The sequence below is a fragment of the Aquarana catesbeiana genome, linkage group LG06 (assembly GCF_042186555.1).
Source record: "Aquarana catesbeiana isolate 2022-GZ linkage group LG06, ASM4218655v1, whole genome shotgun sequence".
NCBI classification, from domain to species: Eukaryota; Metazoa; Chordata; class Amphibia; order Anura; family Ranidae; genus Aquarana; species Aquarana catesbeiana.
Window position 1 is genome coordinate 78,643,999 of NC_133329.1, and position 20,686 is coordinate 78,664,684.

At 42.7% G+C, this 20,686-nt stretch overlaps 1 protein-coding gene across 3 annotated transcripts in view; it reads left to right on the forward strand.

Moving 5' to 3' along the window:
• Positions 1-15,700: 15,700 nt before the first annotated feature.
• JMJD8 (jumonji domain containing 8) overlaps positions 15,701-20,686 on the forward strand; it is a 28,755-nt gene continuing 23,769 nt past the window's right edge. For 2 of the 3 annotated variants that reach the window (XM_073636280.1, XM_073636282.1), the window contains exon 1: positions 15,701-15,831. The gene's annotated coding sequence lies outside the window, so the exon portion shown is untranslated. Of the gene's footprint in view, positions 15,894-20,686 lie in introns of all 3 variants that reach the window. The other variant, XM_073636281.1, reaches the window with a different exon arrangement.

The following is a 20,686-nucleotide window of genomic DNA, read 5'->3' on the forward strand; positions in this document are numbered from 1 at the left end:
GACTGGAGGTTTATATATCCTAGACATTGCTGCACCACCTCATATGACTGGAAGTGTATGTGCCCTAGATATTGCTGCACCACCTCATATGACTGGAGGTTTATATACATATAGCTGCTGTTGTGCCCATGTAGATGCTATTGCACTCATCTATATGTGCACAAAAGCCGCTATACGGGCACTAAAGCCACTATATGGGCACAATATCATCTATATGGGTACAATAGTATCTTTATGGGCACAAAAGCCGCTATATGGCACAAAAGCAACATAAATATGCTTTTGTGCTTATTTAACTACTATTGTGCCCATATAGATACTATTTTGCCCATATAGATACTGCCTCACAAAAGGTGATGAGGTACTCCCTCATCACCTTTTGCAAAGAGGTGATGAGGGAACTAGAGATCAGGGGGTCTTGGGAGGAACAAAGGGAGCAGGTAGGTTGATATTTTGAGACTAGGCTAGTGATGTAGCCGGGGGGCCGAGTTGTGGATGGCTTTGTAAAAAGCATAGATAGTTACATCAAAAAGTCCTCTTGCACCAAGACAATGCCCTGGTATATCTTTGTTACTTGGCTGCTATCTATGAAGCATCTATGGGTTTGAAATACTGTAGTTCTTGTCCTCGATGACTGCTTTTTCCCATGATTGAAAGAATGCTTGCAAAAAAAAGAGTTTTGATGATAAAGTCTCGGATGCTCTTCTTTTGTGGAGTGGTCAATAGAAGAGGTTTATTATCGATGGAATCAAATGCCTGAACAACGACTGAAGAAGTGCACTGAAGTTATGTTAAGGGAGAATATGTTAAAAAATTAAAATAAAATGGTTCATGAACCTGAGTTTTTTTCTCTCTATTTGAGCCTTATAGACTTTTGGATCACCACTTGTATGCTTGTCTAAATATATTCAGTTTTTCGTTAACCACTTGCTTACTGGGCACTTAAACCCCCTTCCTGCCCAGACCAATTTTTAGCTTTCAGCACTATCGCACTTTGAATGACAATTGCACGGTCATACAACACTTTATTTAATCACAGCTGGGATTTTTATTTTTTGCTAAACAAACAAAAAAAGATGGAAAATTTTGAAAAAAAAAAATCATGTATAATAGTTTGTTATAAAATTTTGCAAACAGGTAATTTTTCTCCTTCATTGATATGCGCTGATGAGGCTGCACTGATGAGGACAGATAAGGCGGTACTGATAGGCACGGATGGGTGGCACGGATGGGTGGCACGGATGGGCACTGATAGGTGGCACTGATAGGTGGCACTGATAGGTGGCACTGATGGGCGGCACTGATGGGCACAGGTAGGTGACACTGATGGGTATTGATAGGTGGCACTGATGCGCAGCAGTGTTGTTAAGGCACTGATTGTGGGCACTGATAGGTGGCACTGTGGGCACTGATGGGTGGCACTGTGGACACTGATGGGTGGCACTGGTGGGCCCTGGTAGGTGGCACTGTTGCCTATTGCTAGGTGGCACTGGCAGGGGGCACAGGTGGGCACTGAGGATCTGGTGGCAGCTCGCCGTTATCAGGACTGATATCCCTCACAAGGCTGCCGGTGATCGGCTTTTTTTTTTCTCCTCACGCTGTCAGAGCGAGAAGAAAAAAATAGCCGATTACCGGCTCTGTTGACATCACATGATCAGCTGTCATTGGCTGACAGCTGATCATGTGGTAAGGGGTCGGGATCGACCCCTTACTCTGATCTGTGATCCAGCGAGTCTCATAGACTTGCTGATCAAAATGCAAAAGCAAAATGCAAAAGTTATAGCGTCTACAAAATAGGGGATAGATTTATGGCATTTTTATTATTCATTTTTTTTTAAACTAGTAATGGTGGTGATCAGCGATTTTTATCGGGACTGTGACATTGCGGCGGACAGATTGGACACTTTTGACACTTTTTTGGGACCAGTGACATTTATACAGTGATCAGTGCTATAAAAATACACTGATTACTGTATAAAAATGTCACGGTCAGGGACGGGGTTAACACTAGGGGGCGATCAAGGGTTAACTGTGTGCCCTGGGAGGTGTTTCTAGCTGTATGGGGGATGGGCTGCCTGGGAGAAGAGAGAGATTGCTGTTCCTGATCACTAAGAACAGCAGATCTCTCTACCCTCCTGGGATCTGTGTGTTTACATTGACAAATCCTCATTCTGGCTCTCTTTCCCGCGATCGCGGGTGGCTGGTGGAAATCACGGCCACGCGCATCAGGTCCCCCTGCTGTGCAGTGAGCACGCGCGCCTGCTATAGCTCTTAAATGAGCCGACATACACCTTTGGCGATTTGCAGGAACAAGCCTACCTGCCGCAGAATAGTGATGGTGGCTGGTCGGCAAGTGGTTAAGATATTGTTTTTCTTCCAAAATATTCAGATGTCTTTACTCTCCTTCTCTACCACTATTGCACCAGTGAACCTGACTGTTGCTCTCTGTGACCAAGTAAGTGTATGTGTGTCGCTCAGGTATAGTAAGAAGGGGGTATGTAGACCTGACCAGGCCACACCCCCAGCGCGTTTCATTTCAATAAAAATAATTTGAAGTAAAAATTACCTGTCCTTTTCAATCTGCAGCTCTGTAATTTTCTCAAAATGCAATATGGCCGCCTAGAGGTGTTCTGTACAGAGAATGTGTACAGAACTACCCCCCAGAAACATAATTTCCTGCTTGTGTGATTGGCTCACTGATTTTCCCAGAAGTCTGCACTAAGATACAAGTCGGATTTCAGGCATCCCCTGCAGCAAAAAATGTATTTTTGGTGAGATAATCTTATAGGGAAATCACATCTAAAAGGGATGCAGACCCTGCCCCTTTTCCCATTAGAGCCCTGCAGGTGCAGCAGCTAACTGATAATTATAAAACCACTCCCACTTACCACATGGACACAGACAAAGACACAGGGATTTCTTCAGCATAACAAAAGGTAGGAATCTGCAACAACGTTTGTTAAAATCCTTGCAATGTACAGAGATCACCCAGCGGGGAATGTTTTTTTTTTTCTCAACAAAAGTGGAGTTACTCTTTAAGCTACAGAACCTAAATTAAAAAGGAGCTGATAGTTAATATAGCACTGCCCTAACCCTGGAAAGATGAGGAAGACTCCGAATTACATGGGCTAGCATTGCAACTTTTAGGGTGGTTCCTGATCACTAAGAACAGCAGATCTCTCTACCCTCCTGGGATCTGTGTGTTTACATTGACAAATCCTCATTCTGGCTATCTTTCCCGCGATCGCGGGTGGCTAGTGGAAATCACGGCCACGCGCATCAGGTCCCCGTTTGTTAAAATCCTTGCAATGTACAGAGATCACCCAGCGGGGAATGTTTTTTTTTTTCTCAACAAAAGTGGAGTTACTCTTTAAGCTACAGAACCTAAATTAAAAAGGAGCTGATAGTTAATATAGCACTGCCCTAACCCTGGGAAGATGAGGAAGACTCCGAATTACATGGGCTAGCATTGCAACTTTGTGGGGTAAAAAGGAATTGGGTCCCAGTCACTTCAGAATATTTCAGAGTATTTAATAAAGGGCACTAGGCTCAGAAGACAAGGTTTGGGTACAGGATACCACAAAATGGGCGAATAATGGTGCCAGACCTGTCTAGTAGCTACAGTCAATACAGGCTATGGGCCTCTAAGCTGGGCTTTGCAATCTTTATTAGTAGACAACTAGGTGTAGCCATGGTGTTAGCACTACTGACAAACAATCCGCCAAATCACCCCACTGCCAGACTTCATGCATCCTTTCCAGAGACAATGAACAGTCTTTTGCAAGCTTTGTTTTTTTGTTTTATTGGGGGGGTACAACTTGGATAGGAATCAGGATATGGGATGCCCATAGAATTAATCATTGCCATCATATTTACAGATTTCAGTACACTTTGCACAAAGTTAGAACCTGAAGAATGAATGTGCATGTTTGACTAAGTATAAATCTTCTCCTGCAGCTCCCTGCAGACTGTTACTTCCTCTGCATCTCCATGCAGACTGTTGCTCCCTGCATCTCCATGCAGACTACTGTTTCTAAGAGTTCTCCATCCGTCACTGTGTGAGGGACAGAAACATCACTTTTGACCGTATAAAAGCAATGGTCTTAGATCTCTTCACCTCATGCACAATCTTGCTTCCTCTTGTACAAACTTGATTCCTCCTGCACAATCTTGTAGTTGCTAATTAAAGTATGACACATCCTCTTCTATTGGGTATGAAGAACTCACTCTGAATAAGCCCCTCTATTGGCTCTGGTGACTCGCTGCTACTAGGCCCGAGGCCTGCAGAACCTCTCCCCGGAGGTCTAGTAGGTTAAAGTCTATCTTCTAGGAAATGGACTACTGCTCCCAGCCAGCCCAACTTGCAAACCATGTGCCAGCTGGCCACACTGATTTGACACAACTCCCCACAGTCTCTTCTCTGATCCAGGACTCCTCACCCTCCACCGTGTGCATGATAAAGACTCTGCTAGTGACCGTGTAGAAGCAGATTTCCCTTCCAGATTTCCTGTCACCTCCAGCCATCCACTGTGGCCATGCATTCCGACAGCTTCTCCTGCCCCTCTGCTCCAGGAGTTCCCTGCCACCGACGGTGTGGTGACAGAGACATTGCCAATGACCGTGTAGAGGCAGTGTCCCCCCCCCCCCAGATGGGGGTGTACTCCTGCGGCTGTCTAGCACTCCATTCCACGCGTCACCCAGCCGACTACTCCTCCCCAGCAGCATGTGACCTCAACTTATATAGGAGGCCCACCCCCTGCCAACACCAGTTAGGGATTGGTCAGGGCTCCCACATGAGTTGCCTGCCACTCCAGCTCTAGGCCCAGCCTCCTCTTCCAGAACATTCTACCTAGAAGTAGGGGAGGCTCCTCAGAACTGGAGCATGGGTGATCACACCCACTGCTACTCTGACCACTCCCAGCCCCCAGATCAAAACAGACAGGCCTAGCTTGCAGCATAGGCCTGCCTAAATTTGCCTGTGCTGAACAACCTGATAGATAACCCTTACTAGCACCTACCTTCTGGTAGAGGGTGCTGCACAGACATCAGAAGTACCTCCTAGGATGAGCAGCCAGAACGTCCTACATACAGTTGTATGCAAAAGTTTAGGAACCCCTGACAATTTCCATGATTGTCATTTATAAATATTTGGGTGTTTGGATCAGCAATTTCATTTTGATCTATCAAATAACTGAAGGACACAGTAATATTTCAGTAGTGAAATGAGGTTTATTGGATTAACAGAAAATGCACAATATGCATCAAAACAAAATTAGACAGGTGCATAAATTTGGGCACCCTTGTCATTTTGTTGATTTGAATAGCTGTAACTACTTAACACTGATTAATTGGAACACACAATTGGTTTGGTGAACTTCATAGACAGGTGCATCCAATCACGAGAAAAGGTATTTAAGGTGGCCAATTGCGAGTTGTTGTTCTCTTTGACTCTCCTCTGAAGAGTGGCAACATGGGGGCCTCAAAACAACTCTCATATGACCTGAAAACAAAGATTGTTCTAAATTATGGTTTAGGGGAAGGCTACAAAAAGTTATGGCAGAGATATAAGCTGTCAGTGTCCACTGTGAGGAACATAGTGAGGAAATGGAAGACCACAGGCACAGTTCTTGTTAAGGCCAGAAGTGGCAGGTCACATAAAATATTGGAGAAGCAAAGGTGAAGGATGGTGAGAACGGTCAAAAACAGCCCACGGACCACCTCCAAAGACCTACAACATCAACCTGCTGCAGATGGTGTCACTGTGCATCCTTCAACAATTCAGCGCACTTTGCACAGGGAGAAGCTGTATGGGAGAGTGATGTGAAAGAAGACTTTTCTGCACACACGCCACAATCGGAGACACTTAAGGTATGCAAACACACATTTGGACAAGCCAGCTAAATTTTGGAATAAGGTGCTGTGGACTGATTAAAACAAAGATTGAGTTATTTGGTCATAACAAGGTGCGTTATGCATGGCGGCAAAAGAACACAGCATTCCAAGAAAAACACTTGCTACCCACAGTAAAATTTGGTGGAGGTTCCATCATGCTGTGGGGCTGTGTGGCCAGTGCCGGTACTGGGAATCTGGTTAAAGTTGAGGGTTGCGTGGATTCCACTCAATATCAGCAGATTCTTGAGAATAATGTTGAGGAATCAGTCACAAGGTTGAAGTTACGCCGGGGCTGGATATTTCAACAAGACAACAACCCAAAACACTGCTCAAAATCTACTCGGGCATTTATGCAGAGGAACAAGTACAATGTTCTGGAATGGCCATCCCAGTCCCCAGACCTGAATATCATTGAACATCTGTGGGGTGATTTGAAGTGGGCTGTCCATGCTCGGCAACCATAAAACTGAACTGGAGATGTTTTGCAAGGAGGAATGGTCCAAAATACATTCATCCAGAATCCAGACACTCATTACAGGCTATAGGAAGCGTCTAGAGGCTGTTATTTCTGCTAAAGGAGGCTCTACTAAATATTGATGTGATTTTTCTGTTGGGGTGCCCAAATTTATGCACTTGTCTAATTTCATTTTGACATATATTGTGCATTATCTGTTAATCCAATAAACCTCATTTCACTACTGAAATATTACTGTGTCCTTCAGTTATTTGATAAATCAAAACGAAATTGTTGATCCAAACACCCAAATATTTATAAATGACAATCATGGAAATTGTCAGGGGTTCCTAAACTTTTGCATACAACTGTACAATGTCCATCATCAGCAGCGTATACTCTGCTCTCCAGCAGAGGCGGCTCTCCAATTAGGCAAATTAGGCGATCGCCTTAGGCCTTGCCATCATAGGGGCCTCGCCATCGCCGAATTTGCCTGATATGTGCCGCCGGCAAATGACAGGAGCGGGTCCGAGGAGACCTCCTTCACCCCCCTGCTCGAGCCGCCGCTAAAAGCCTGGAGGGCATTCCCTCTCTCTCTCTGCTTCCTGCCCATTCCCCCTCCTTCCTCCTGTCAGAGTTGAGCAGAGCAGCAGAAAAATGGAGCGGCTGTGTCTGTGTGGAGAGAGAGACACTGCTGCGGGCTCTTCTCCCCCCCTCTCCTCCTCTCACCACTGTACTCGTATTTCTTCCCCCTCCTTCTTATTGGACAAAGGGGAAAAAAACACTAAAATGAAACAGAGAGGAGGATTATGGAAATGTAGTCTTGAGTGGTGGACATTGCAAAACTAATGCCGCGTACACACGGTCGGACTTTTCGTCTACAAAAGTCCGACAGGCGCCGACGGACCAAATACGTCGGACAATCCGATCATGTGTGGGCTTCCCCGGACTTTCAGCGGACTTTTCCAGCCGCAAATCTGACGGACTGTAGATTTGAAACATGCTTCAAATCTTTACGTCGTAACTACGCCGGACCCAGAAATCAGCTCGTCTGTGTGCTAGTCCGACGGACAAAAACCCACGCTAGGGCAGCTATTGGCTACTGGCTATCAACTTCCTTATTTTAGTCCGGTGTACGTCATCACGTACGAATCCGTCTGAGTTTTGTGTGATCGTATGTAGGCAAGTCCGTTCGTTAGAAAGTCTGCTGCAAGTCCACCAAAAGTCAGTTGAAAGTCCGTCGAAAGTCTGTCGGACGGGCTGTCGGACTTTTGTAGCCGAAAAGTTTTGTAACCGGGAAGAAACTGCAGCCCCCAGCATGCCCAGCTGAAGAGGAGGGAGAGAGATCCAGAATCCCGGGGGAATTTTGGGGAAGTGCACCCAGAACTCCATCAGAGAGAGAGAATCCCACTGCACTGCACCACCACAGAGAAATCAACACTGCCTATCACCATCACTTCTGAAGAAAGGCATGAAGTTATTTCCAGAATACAGATCTGGGCACCACCCAGTGGAGTCGCCACAGGCAACCCAGAATGAGCTAACTCCTGATCAGAGGAACCATTGTTGCTGTATCCCCAGGTCAGGTAAGAGGGCCAGTCGGCCATTATCTACTGCCATCTATAGGAACTACCCACCCTGGTATTCTTTGGCCCTTATACTGCCCGCAGGCCCTATTCACAGCTGCAAGAGATGAATATTTAGGACTTAGTGCTAGTTCACACTGCAGCGATGTTCAACATCGGATGTGATTTGTACCGCACACTGCAAATCACATGCGACTTCTATGCGATTTCAGCCATACAGATTGTATTGCATTCGGACCAAACTCGCACAGGACCTCTTTTCTGATCTGCAGCAGAATCGGAACGCATGGGTGTTCACATCCATGTGATCTGATTCCTGTCCGAATTTGCAGTTTACACTGCAATATGCAAACTGATTTGGGGGTCTCATTAACTTTGTATTGACACTCCAAGCAGTTTGCATAGGACAGTGTGAACTGCCACTGGGATTCGCAGGGTTCCCACATCGCTGCAGTGTGAACCAAGACTTAGGCTCCGTTCACACTGGTGCGATGCGAGAACCCTGTGAATCCACTGCCGGTTCCTGCATCGCACCTGACTCGGTTCACACTGCCTTATGCGAACCGCTGAAAGTGTCAATACAAAGTTAATGACACCCCCAGATCGGTTCACATATTGCTGTGTAAACTGTGAACACCCATGCGATCCGATTCTGGTGTGGACCAAAAAAGGGTCCTGCATGACCTTGGTCCAAATGCGATGCAAATTCAGCAATACTATCTGTATGGCAAAAAATCGCATAGCACAGACTTCACATGTGATTTGCACTGCAGTGTGGTGCGAATCACATGTGAGGTTGCACAGCACACTGGTGTGAACCGAGCCTAAAGACTGCCCTATAACTGTAGTGGCCCTAGGGCTATGGCCAGCACTACCATATGGTGGCTTAAGCAGCCACCTCAGGGCACCAGGATAGGGGGGCAGTAAAATCCTAATCCTCAGCCCCTATAGCAGCTCGGAGTGTGTGTACTATAGTAAAGCTGACTGTCGCCTTTCATCTGGAAGTGTTACAAGTGGCTGGGAAGCCGCCTATCACTTCCACCACTGATACAATGTGCAACCCCCTTCACCATGTTTACCGGGCACCACTGTCCCACCTGCGGGCCCGGTGCTGTCATGATGGGTGGCACTGGGAAGGGCGGCCGTAGCTCAGCAGACCTTCATCCACTCAGCCACCCTCCTGTACACAGACCGTGAAGTGTCATGTATGACGTCAGGGGCAGGCTGGGCCGGGGGGGCAGAGTGCCCCCTAGGCCACTCTAATCTATGTTGAAAACAGCTGGCAGCTGCTGCCCGCTGCCTTTTTTTTTTCTTCTGTAGGAAATTGGGCCGGCGGCCCAGCCGGCTGCTGTTACATTCCGGGAGTTGTAGTCCACACTCAAGCAGGGCAGAGGAAACTACAACTCTGGTGAGTCTGCATTGATGGGCACTGATGAGGCTGCATTGATGGGCACTGATGAGGCGGCACTGGTGAGGCTGCATTGAAAAACCAGGTGGGCATGGATGAGCTGATTTGGTGGTTCAATGGGCCACTTGACTGGACAGGCTGCCATCCCTCCCCGTATGACGTCACTTGGACCAGGGATATGTAAACAAAAATCCTTGCACTGGCCCTGCACAGTTTGTTGTTGCCATTTAAAGGGGGACCCCTCCTTCTCTCATTTTTTCGAGTGTACTCGAAAACAATTAGGAAACTGCAATTCCTTTAAACACGTTTAGATTACAGTTGTGTTGCTAAATATTGATTTACCTATTCTCGTATTGATTTTTTTGCTATTGATATAGAGCTGCTTTTATAGATATATTTGTTTACCTTTATTACCTGAGGGTAGTTCTACTCTGCTTTGTGAACTGCATTTTTTCACAAATAGTGTCTACCACTAAACATGTGTGTAATTGTTTATTGCCTATATCCTACAGTAAGGTGAAAGGTACTATACGCTATGTGTGTCTGTAGTGATTCAATCAACCAGGTGTGTCAGAGGGGCTGAAGGTGTTCTTGGAGTTGAGGCGCAGAACAGGGAACCCAAAATTACCAAGCGGCTCCTTCAGGGGTAGTGCAACACACATTACCCCAGTTTTGATTGACAGGGGACCTTAACACCGCTGTGCTCAGGCAGCATTAAGAGCCCTGACTCACTTAAGTGTGCCGAACATCTGATCTGCAGCTCTTTATTTTAGAGATGACAGGACATCTTAATGCCTCTGTATGCAGGCAATGTTAAGAGCCGTTACACTTACTTCTTGCGTAACCTAAGACTCCTGATGTTCTGCCTACCAGCCAATGAGGAGTGATGTTGCGTCCGTTATGCCCCGTACACACGGTCGGATTTTCCGACAGAAAATGTGTGATAGGACCTTGTTGTCGGAAATTCCGACCGTGTGTAGGCTCCATCACACATTTTCCATCGGATTTTCCGACACACAAAGTTTGAGAGCAGGCCATAAAATTTTCCGACAACAAAATCCGTTGTCGGAAATTCCGATCGTGTGTACACAAATCCGACGCACAAAGTGCCACGCATGCTCAGAATAAATAAAGAGATGAAAGCTATTGGCTACTGCCCTGTTTATAGTCCCGACGTACGTGTTTTACGTCACCGCGTTCAGAATGATCGGATTTTCTGACAACTTTGTGTGACCGTGTGTATGCAAGACAAGTTTGAGCCAACATCCGTCGGAAAAAATCCTAGGATTTTGTTGTCGGAATGTCCGATCAATGTCCGACCGTGTGTACGGGGCATTAGGGTAAGGGGTTATAGTTAGGGTTAGGAATAGGATTAGGGTTGGGGATTAGGATTAGGGGTTAGGGTTTGCGTTAGAGGTTAAAATTGTATTTATTATCTTATTATTATTTTTATTTTTTTGTTAGGGTGTTAATACTACTACTACTACTACTACTACTACTACTACTACTACTAATAATAATAATAATAATAATAATAATAAATGATTAAGTAAATGTAAAATAAATAGACAAATAAATAAACATAATCATAAGTAAATAAATAATAAATAATTAAATAACCCCTAACCCTTAAAATAAAAATGATAAAATAATAATAATAATGATAAAAATTATAATAATAATAAAAAAAATAAACACCCTAACAAAATAAATCAATAAATACATAAGTATTATATTATAATAATAATATTTTTATTATTAATATTTTATTGATTTTTTTGGGGGGGGTGGGTGTTTATTTAATATTATATTATGATTATTAATTTATCTAACATATTTTTTTTTTAAGTTTAGGGTTTATTTATTATTTATTACACATTATTCATTTATTTCATTTATTTATTATTTACTGTATTTATAACTGCAGGTGAAGGATGATGAAAACGGTCAAAAACAGCCCACGGACCACCTCCAAAGACATACAACATCAACTAGCTTTAGGTGCACACTGTGCAGAGGACGCACTACACTAACTGTAAATACTGTAGCTGCCTGCCTGTAGTATTAATAGGATCAAAAGAACACCACCAATTTTCTTCAGGTAGCTGTAAATACTGTAAAAACACAAGCCTGCCTGTCAGTAGGAAGAGAATAACAGGAACAGATCTAGCTAAACTGAATACAGTGTATATATATATCTATATATATAGATATATATATAGATATATATATATACAACACCTGGGATGCATATATATATATATACACAATACACTGTAAGTGCAGCTAACTGACTTGCCTGCTTACTCTATCTAACTTATATCAAATGACACTGTCTCTCTGTCTATCTCTCCGCCGCTGCAACACACTACACAAGGCCGCCACATAGGCGGCCTTATATAGTGTGGGGCGTGTACTAAACCCCCTGAGCCATAATTGGCCAAAGCCACCCTGGCTTTGGCCAATTACGGCTCTCTGTACAGACGGCGCTGTGACTGGCCAAGCTTGCAGGTCATAGTGCATGCTTGGCCAATCATCAGCCAGCAATGCACTGCGATGCCGCAGGGAATTATGGGCCGTGACGCGCCACTCGAATTTGGCGCGAAAGGCCCATAACATTCGCAATACGATGAACGGTCGAACATGCGATGTTCGAGTCGAACGTGGGTTCGACTCGAACTCGAAGCTCATCCCTAGTGAGGAGGTGTCATACGGCCTTATCACCACCAGTCAAAGACTTCTAAAAAGCAATCCGAATGTGGATTTCATTTTAGGCTGTGAGTTGGGGACACTTTCAGAAGCACAGAAATGCATGATTATTGATTTAGGCCTGGTTCCCATCTTGTGCGTTTACAGAAACACACTACAGTTCATTTAGAATTAGGTCTAATGGGTCACATTCACATTCTATGCAGTTTCCACCGATGCGTTTTTAGGAAAGGTTTTTTTTTTAGGCTGCTTTCACACTGCTCCATTGAAAAAAAAACACATTAAAAACGCATATACATTTTTGCCGCATTTCTGCTGTGTATTGCACCTGTGAAAAAAGGACATGTAACTCAAAAACGCAACCGCAGGTGCATTTTTGATGCAACTTTGTCGCAACTTTGATGTGTTTTCCATTCACCAGAACTTGACTGGCCTGCACAGAGTCCAGACCTCAACCTTACTAAACACCTTTGGGATAAATTTGAGCGGAGACTGCGAGCCAGACCTTCTCGTCCAACATCAGTGCCTGACCTCACAAATGTGCTTCAGGAAGAATGGTCAAACATTCCCATAGACACACTCCTAAACCTTGTGGACAGCCTTCCCAGAAGAGTTGAAGCTGTTATAGCTGCAAAGGGTGGGCCAATTCAATATTGAACCCTACGGACTAAGACTGGGATGACATTATAGTTCATGTGCGTGTAAAGACAGGCGTCCCAATACTTTTGGTAACATGGTGTATGTTTTTCATTTATTTTTGATGCGATTCCATTGAAGCCAAAAAAAGTCTGTGCACTGTTCCAGAAAAACGCATTGCAGGAAACTGCATAGATGTGAACAGGACCCATAGGAAATAAGGTTAAATGGATTGTAGTGCATTTCCGTGGATCTGCAGGCGCACTAAAAAAACGAACAGATGTGAACCTTGCCTTAGGGGCACAGCAATTTGAAATCAATGGACTGCCTTATGTGTCTGGCTAAAAAACATATATATACGAAGGCGCAAAAACGTGGCGTGATTTTACCCACATTCTCTAAACGCCTGGGTAGGAGAGCTGACTTTTTAGACCCCTTTCACACTGCCAGAGGGCCGCTTTAGTGGTAAAGCGCTGCTAGTTTTAGTGCGCTTTACCGTCATTTTAGCTGCGCTTTTCAGCCGCTAGCGGAGTGAATTTAACCCCCCCCCCCCGCTAGCGGCCGAAGAAAGAGTTAAATGCGCCCGAAAAGAGCCCGCTGCTGAAGCACTTTGCAGGCGCTTCGGCAGCCGTGTCCATTCATTTCAATGGGCAGGGGCGGTGCTCCTAAACCGCTCCAAAGATGCTGCTTGCAGGACTTTTTCTAACGTCCTGCAAGCGCGCCGTCCCATTGTGAAAGTACTCGGGCTCTCACACTGGGGCTGCAGGGAAGGCGTTTTTCAGGCACTTTACAGGCGCTATTTTTTGCCCTTTAGTGCCTGAAAAATGCCTCCAATGTGAAAGTGGTCTGAATCCTCATACACACGATCGGATTGTTCGCCAACAAAACCGTGGAATTTTGTCCGAAGGGCGTTGGCCCAAACTTGTCTTGCATACACACGGCCACACAAATGTTGGCCAACAATAAGGAACGTAGTGACGTACTATATGGTTTTTCAGCTCTTTAGCGCCACCCTTTGGGCTCCTTCTGCTAATTACGTGTTAGTAGAAGTTTGGTGAGTGTTGATTCACGCTTTTCATTTCGTTTCTCAACGCCGTTCGTCAACCAGACATTGCAGAATCAGAGGAGATAACGTGTTATTTATTATTAGCCTTGGAGTTATTGCTTTGATATTATTTTTTTGGTTGAATAATAATGATTTGATTTGGTATATTTTCTATATTTTTGGATGCATAGAATGCACTTTTTGGTTAAGTTCTATTGGCAGATAGCATGTCTAATTTTTAATGCACAATAAAAAAATTGTGTAGAATAATACTTGGCTATGTGTTTTACTTCAAATGACAGTTTGGGAGTAGACAGTTACATTTAAAAAAAATACAATGTAAAATTGACAAGGGACACCAACATTGTTGTATCTTTGATCTTAAAAACTACGGGATAATGGTGTTGTGGTAACTTGCCCAAAAAAAAAATAAAAAAACATAATATTATTATTCTTGATATCACTAGAAGAAAAATGCCTTTGAAAATTCGTTTGCAATAACGCCATCATCAGTATCACCAGCAAAGCAGCTTCATTATTATCCCATTAAAGAAGAAGAGAATTGTGCGCTGCATTTGGAGATTTCATAATTTGCCACGTCACGAATGTTAATTCTCCATTATGAACGCTACTTTACAAGACCGACCACTTCTGCTTCCGAGCATGTGTGTTTGTACTTTGGACTTTTGTCTGATGGACTTGTGTACACACGCTCGGAAAATCCAACAACAGACATTTGTCCGTGGAAAATTTTAAAACCTGCCATCCAACATTTGTCCGCGGAAAGTCCGACAACAATTGTCCGATGGAGCGTACAAATGGTCAGACTTACCGCCAACAGCCTGTCATCGAACATTTCCCGTCGGAAAGTCCGATCGTGTGTACGAGGCTTAACTGTTTTTTTTTTCTTTGCTTATTTGTTAATTTTATGTATTATTATTTTATTATGATTATTATTATTATTATATTATTATTATTTATTACTAATTATTATTTATTGTTTATTTTTCTTTGCTTATTTGTTAATTTTATTTATTATTATTTTATTATGATTATTATTATTATATTATTATTATTTATTACTTATTATTATTTATTATTTAGTTTTCTTTGCTTATTTGTTAATTTTATTTATTATTATTTTATTATGATTATTATTATTATATTATTATTATTTATTACTCATTATTATTTATTATTTAGTTTTCTTTGCTTATTTGTTAATTTTATTTATTATTATTTTATTATGATAATTATTATTATATTATTATTTTTTATTACTTATTATTATTTATTATTTATTTTTCTTTACTTATTTGTTAATTTTATTTATTATTATTTTATTATGATTATTATTATTCATTATTTATTTTTCTTTGCTTATTTGTTAATTTTATTTATTATTATTTTATTATGATTATTATTATTATTATTATATTATTATTATTATATTATTATTTATTTTTCTTTGATTATTTGTTAATTTTATTTATTATTATTTTATTATGATTATTATTATTATATTATTATTATTCATTACTTATTATTATTTATTATATTATTATTATTATTAGTATTATTATATTATTATTTATTACTTATTATTATTTATTATTTATTTTTCTTTGCTGATTTTTTCATTTTATTTTTATTTTATTTATTATTATTTAATTTATTATTATATTATTATTTATAAATTATTTTTAAAACAATTAATTAATTCATGATTTTAAAAAAAATGTATTATTATATTATTTTATTTATTGTAAATATTGTTTATACTTATTTATTTATTACTGTTATTATGTCAACTAAATAAATAATAAGTAAACAAAGAAATAAATACAAATCTTACAAACATGAATGACATGTTATGGTTACATTGTATCTCTTCACAGAGAATGGTTGCTGTAATAAAGCTGATTAAAGGAAAAGCCAGGGTGAAGGCAGTGAGGCATTCTGGGTAACGTAGTCTTCTATGTGCTGCCTGCAGGTCTGAGCTGTGCTCAGAGTGGCCTGTAGGGACTCCATTCCCAGCATGCATTGTGCAGGGAGACGTGTGGTTGCTGGTGAATGGCTGGGCTGCAGAGGGATGTGGAGGGTGAGTATAGGATCCTATAGAGTCCAGGTCATGAGAAGCTTCGGAATACGTCTCCAGCAGAGGTATAGAGGGAGGGGGTGGTAAGATCTCTGCATTATCTACTAATGGAAGCTTACAGAAGTCTGCAAACCATATCACTGCTGCAGACTGCCCAGGCTCAGTGCTTTTGAATTGCACATATGGTTTATAAAGTGGTGAATCTGACATTCACTGCAGGGGATTTTTTTCCTGGTCCATGCGTTTTTAAACGAGAGCGATTGATGAAAGTCGCCCCTGGAGCTGTTGGGTGCACAGGAAAGACGCGTGTCACGCTTGTGGTGCCATTCATTGTTAACGGCATCCCAAATACTGCAAACAGATACGTGACCCTCAACACCCAAACAGGTACAAGAGTGACTTCGGCTTGTTTGTCGCACGTAGGGCAGCCCGTTTGAAATGTGCGCAAAAAAAACGCATGTTCGGCAAACGCTAGTTGTGGACCTAGAGCTTGAGGTTGATGCATTTTTTCAGCACATTTTACATTGTTCACATGTGTTTTTGCATTTTTGGGGTTCGGTAATGTTGCTAGGAGGAGGTGTCTGTTGTCATTCAGGAAAACGCACCAAAAAAAACGCCGATGTACATCCAAACTTTGGCGGCGGATATCGTTGTTATGGCAGTTATGATAGCTAGCTGCCATAACCCCGGTATCCCCGATTTTGTGCGGCGGTCGGCTTTCAGATAAAAGTGGTCCCTGTGGCGGATTCGCCGCGAGATCACTTTTATCGGTGGCGGGAGAGGGCCCCCCCCCACACTACGATCCGGTGCCCTCCGCCGCTACCGAGGGCTCCAGTAAGCGGCGGAGGGCACCGGATCGCGGCGGGAGGGGGGGGGCCTTTCCCGCCACCGATAAAAGTGATCTCGCGGTTGCGTCTGTCTCCCTTCTGTGCCTGGAGACGAGTGAGGCTAAGATGGCGCCTGCTCGTCTCCATGACACTGCTGGGCGGAAGCGACGTCAAAACGTCACTTCCGCCCACGCCTCTTAAAGGTAAATTTTTTTTCAATGTCATTTATTTAAATGACTTTTTTTTACATTTTTTTATTTTTTTAATTGCATTTTAGTGTAAATATGAGATGGGAGATATTTTTGACTCCAGATCTCATATTTAATAGGTCATGTCATGGTTTTTTCTATTACAAAGGATGTTTACATTCCTTGTAATAGGAATAAAAGTGACACAATTTTTTTTTTAAACAGTGTAAAAAAATAAATAAATAAAATAATGTAAAATAAATAATAAAAGCAAAAAAAAAAATTTTTTTAAAAACCCCCGTCCCGACGAGCTTGCGCGCAGAAGCGAACGCAAACGTGAGTAGCGCCCGCATATGAAAACGGTGGTCAAACCACACATGTGCGGTATCGCTGCGATCGGTAGAGCGAGAGCAATAATTCTAGCCCTAGATGTCCTCTGTAACGCAAAACATGCAACCTATAGAATTTTTTAAACGTCGCCTATGGAGATTTTTGAGGGTAAAAGTTTGACGCCATTCCACGAGCGGGCGCAGTTTTGAAGCGTGACATGTTGGGTATCAATTTACTTGGCGTAACATTATCTTTCACAATATAAAAAAAATTGGGCTAACTTTACTGTTGTCTTATTTTTTTATTCAAAAAAAGTGAATTTTTTCCAAAAAAAAGTGCGCTTATAAGACCGCTGCGCAAATACGGTGCAAAAAAAAGTATTACAATGACCGCCATTTTATTCTCTAGGGTGTTAGAAAAAAAAAACAATATGTAATGTTTGGGGGTTCTAAGTAATTTTCTAGCAAAAAAACCTGTTTTAAACATGTAAACACCTAAAATCCAAAACGAGGCTGGTCCTTAAGTGGTTAAGGTTAAACTTCTTTTTTTTCTTATTTTAATGAGTCTTGTTAAACTCCCTTCCGCAAAAAAGTTTTATCCCTATTGTGGGGTCACCAGTACAGTATTTGTATATTGAAATCATATCCCCTCTCAAGCGTCTCTTCTCCAGAGAGAATAAGTTCAGTGCTCGCAACCTTTCCTCATAACTAATATCCTCCAGACCCTTTATTAGCTTTGTTGCCCTTCTTTGTACTCGCTCCATTTCCAGTACATCCTTCGTGAGGACTGGTGCCCAGAACTGGACAGCATACTCCAGGTGCGGCCGGACCAGAGTCTTGTAGAGCGGGAGAATTATCGTTTTATCTCTGGAGTTGATCCCCCTTTTAATGCATGCCAATATTCTGTTTGCTTTGTTAGCAGCAGCTTGGCATTGCATGCCATTGCTGAGCCTATCATCTACTAGGACCCCCAGGTCCTTTTCCATCCTAGATTCCCCCCAGAGGTTCTCCCCCCAGTGTATAGATTGCATTCATATTTTTGCCACCCAAATGCATTATTTTACATTTTTCTACATTGAACCTCATTTGCCATGTAGTCGCCCACCCCATTAATTTGTTAAGGTCTTTTTGCAAGGTTTCCACATCCTGCGGAGAAGTTATTGCCTTGCTTAGCTTAGTATCGTCTGCAAATACAGAGATTGAACTGTTTACCCCATCCTCCAGGTCGTTTATGAACAAATTAAATAGGATTGGTCCCAGCACAGAACCCTGGGGAACCCCACTACCCACCCCTGACCATTCCGAGTACTCCCCATTTATCACCACCCTCTGAACTCGCCCTTGTAGCCAGTTTTCAATCCATGTACTCACCCTATGGTCCATGCCAACGCACCTTATTTTGTACAATACAAGTTTATGGGGAACTCTGTAAAATGCTTTTGCAAAATCCAGATACACCACGTCTACGGGCCTTCCATTATCTAGATGGCAGCCCACCTGATATTGCCACCGCGCATGCGCGGGAGGCGACCAATGGGACCAACATTCCCTGAAGCGCACGGAACCGCCCCCCCCCCATCTGACAATCTCAGTAGGGCAGAGGGCGGTGTCATTAGTGCAGCGGATGGTGTCATTAGGTTAGCGGACAGTGTTGCTAGGGCAGTGGACGGTGTCGGTAGTTTTTATTTTTATTATTTTTTTACAATTTTATTTTTTTATTAGTGTTTTACTATTTACTATTTTTTTGGGAGCCCAGTTAGGAGGCTTTGAAATATCAGGGGTATAAACGGGGTATATGCACCGCACAGGGTGATTAGGGTGTACCTAGGCACATCTGCCACACCCTATGTCCACTCCTATGCCAAAGGCCATGTTCAGCTGCCAGACCTCCACCTATTCAAGTAAAACTGCCCTGCAACTGCATGTAATGCCCATGGTTGCAGCACAGTGCTGCAGTCCTTAAGGGGTTAAAACCGATGTCCGATAGGCGATATGTCCCCCCACCTGTCAAATGTCTTCGAAAATAATTTACAGCAGAACGCTTTTCAGAGGAGCGACAGCCACAAAAATGTTAACTAGTCCTTAAAGCGAAACTGTGCTTTGCCCATGTAAGACAAAGCCACAGGTCCACTTTACAGTTCAACTTAAAGTGGTTGTAAACCTCAGACATGAAATATGAACAAAGCATATCCCTCTACAGTATGTACTTGTCTCAATCCAGAGCATTAAGTGTAATTTCTGTCTGCTGCTTCCTTCCTCTGCTATCAGCATGAGTCACTTCTGATTGATTTTCCTGACACCAAGAAAAAAATGGTGACAGAGGGGGGCGGTCTGTGATTGACAGCCTTAGAAGGGGGGGGGGGGGGTCGCCCCCCCCCTGTTTCATCTCTGTGTGTCACCTAAGGCCATTAACTTCACTGGGTACATGGAAGGGTTTATAACCCCTTTAAGGCTTGGGTCCCCTCCCCCACTTCCATCTCCTTGGAACCCCTGAAAATTATGAATCGCCTCTAGGAACAGTATTAAAAATAGATAAGGTCGGTTAGAAGTTCTACCATCATCCAGAATTTTTTGGAGCCTGGTCCCCAGCCAGGTGCTCACCAAAGGACTAGGGGGCGGTTGGACTATCTCGGTACAATACAACGAAAGTAAATTCACACATATGAGCAATCATGTAAAAAAAAAAAAAATTGATACAAAAGTTTATTGATACACAATACATGACAGAAATAACAGTAATCGATTAAAAAAATAGGTGACAGTCCATGTGTATCACCAAGATAATACTCCCCTGGTGGGGAAGATCACAGTGGGATAGTTGGTCGCGGACAGTAGTTCTACTAGTTTCGCGGACTAGGCCGCTTCATCAGGAAGATGGTGAAGAGAGCTGTGACGTCACCTGACTGGACTGAAGATACTTGGGGAAAAAAAGCATACTGTATATAGATTTTTGTTTGTAGGGGTTCCAAGGAGATAAAGGGGTTGGGAGCCTGGTCCCCAGTAAGGTGCTCACCAAAGGACTAGGGGGTGGTTGGACTATCTCGGTACAATACAACGAAAGTAAATTCCTATATATGAGCAATCATGTAAAAAAAAAAATTGATACACAATACATGACGGAAATAACAGTAATAGATTAAAAAATAGGTGATGGTCCATGTGTATCACCAAGATAATACTCCCCTGGTGAGGAAGATCACATTCGGACAGTAGTTCTACTAGTTTCGCGGACTAGGCCGCTTCATCAGGAAAATATCTGCAATTTAATAAGCACATGATCAAAAACAATACGTTTTAATCACATACAACAAAGAACAATGTTTCAAACAATATATAAATATTAAAGCTATATACAACTGTTTTATGGGGGCAGATACAGGACCGCTTACCCGAATCCCAGCATGTATAGGGCACAAAGCGTCACCAGTAGGGGTCTCCCGTGGCGACCGGGGGAGACTAACAAATCGAAGGGCTGGAGTCTAGATGAAATAAAGTACATGGAATGGGTAAGCCA